The sequence below is a fragment of the Daucus carota genome, chromosome 6, assembly GCF_001625215.2.
Source record: "Daucus carota subsp. sativus chromosome 6, DH1 v3.0, whole genome shotgun sequence".
Taxonomy (NCBI): domain Eukaryota; kingdom Viridiplantae; phylum Streptophyta; class Magnoliopsida; order Apiales; family Apiaceae; genus Daucus; species Daucus carota.
This window is the reverse complement of record NC_030386.2, coordinates 10,594,386-10,596,426: the sequence shown is the minus strand read 5'-3', so window position 1 is coordinate 10,596,426 and position 2,041 is coordinate 10,594,386.

Sequence of the window (2,041 nt, the reverse complement as noted above, 5' to 3'; positions counted from 1 at the left end):
GACCGGTTAAGAGTAAAGTAAACACGTCAATTATATTGTGTTTCTCTCTCGGATATTATCTCAAATATCATAATTTTGTGCATTAATGTCCCAAATAGCACCTTTCACAAATAAAATCATGCGTATCATTTATTAACATCAAATCGTTTATTATTTTGTAAAGCATCATATCTATCATTTAAGACATTTTATTTAAAAAATAGCACAAAATACAACATTGTTCAGCATTACAGATGTTTGGGTTAATAGGCAAAAATATCACTGAACTCGTGGCCAACTTGCAGTTTAGTCACTGAACTCAAAAAGTTTGCAAACGGATCACAGAACTAGATTTAACTTGCAGTCAACTCATTGAACTAATAAAACTTGCATTTAGGTCACTGCACCGTTAAATATCAGTTGACTTTAACGGAATCCGTCAAGAAAAATAAAAAAAAACTTTGAAAAAAAATATAAAAATTGATTTTTTTAAAAAGTCTTTTTAATTTGAAAATTTTAGGTATATTTTTTGAATTCCAGATTTTTTCGATTGTTTTAAAAAAAAAATCGAAGTTTTTACATTTTTTCATATTTTTAAAAAATTCCATATTTTTTTTATAGCTTTTTCAAAATTTTCAAATTTTTTTAAGTTTTCAGTTTTTTAATAAAAAATCGGATTTTTTAATAGCTTTTTCAAATTTTCAATATTTTTAAGTTTTCAGTTTTTTTTTTAAAAAATCAAATTTTTTTAATTATTTTCAAAGTTTTTATTATTCTTTTTAATTTTTTAACAGATTCCATTAAAGTCACCTGATACTTAACGGCACAGTGACTTAAATGCAACCTTTTATTAGTTTAGTGAGTTGACTGCAAGTTAAATCTAATTATGTGATCCGTTTGCAAATTTTTTGAGTTTAGTGACCCAACTGCAAGTTGGTCATGAGTTCGGTGATTTTTTTGCCTATTAACCCACAGATGTTTTGATTTTTTTTTTAAAACTAGCCTTTAACCCGTGCTTTGGGTATATACTTCGTAATTTATTATTTATAATTTAAATTTTAACATCATTTTATTAGTATTTTAATATTAATGGATTGAATTTTAATTAAATTATATTATTCAACTGACTATATTTTCTCCCGATTACTTAAAAATGGACAAACCCTAATATATTTAGTACATTTAATCCGAATTTAGTACACGTAGATTTAAAAATAAAAAAAATCAGAAAATTCTAATCTTTTCCAAACATAGGCGATCGTGTAATGCCTTTAAAAGATTCAGTACTCTAATCAATCAAATATCAACGTAATTTTGTAATTTTGGTTTTTTTGACAACAATAACTTTTAAGATTAGAGTTAGAAAGGGTTATGTAATAGTTATATTATAGCATCATTATAACATTTTTAATGAAATATTATATGATAATGTATTGTTACGAATGTTTTTAATATTTGAAACTGTTTATAATACTAATAGACTCCACATTTGTAGACTTGTAGTACCAAAAGGAGAGTACCAAGCCGAAAAATATAATTAAATTTTGGATTACAAATTATATCCATGTTGGCTTATTATAATATAGTATAGATTTCCCCAAACACTGCATCATGCTTCGTTTAAGGTTAAACAAAACAATGTGCAATGCTTTGCTTTAAAACGCAACACGATGTTTCGTTCAAAATATTAAATGTAAATATTCCCCAAATATTGGTAATGTTGAATGATGTAACGCTATTTAACCAAAATGTTATAGGAACTTTGGCTTTGTCCCAAAAATACAAGATAAACCTTCATTTTAACTGTTAAAAATTTGTTAAAAGTTTCATTTTAACCACAGCTCAGAGTAGCTCACTTCCACGACCGAAGAAAAAGAAGTGCCCAACTAACAAAAAAAAATGATTTACCAAAGACTAAAAAACCAAAAATGCCTAATACCGGCAAAAATGAATCACCACCGGCTAAAAAACCAAAAAAATATAGAAACCTAGTCAACAAACGAATAACAAAATAAAAATCGTCTTATAAAATTACAATCGCCAAGATATCTTAAATCTTCAT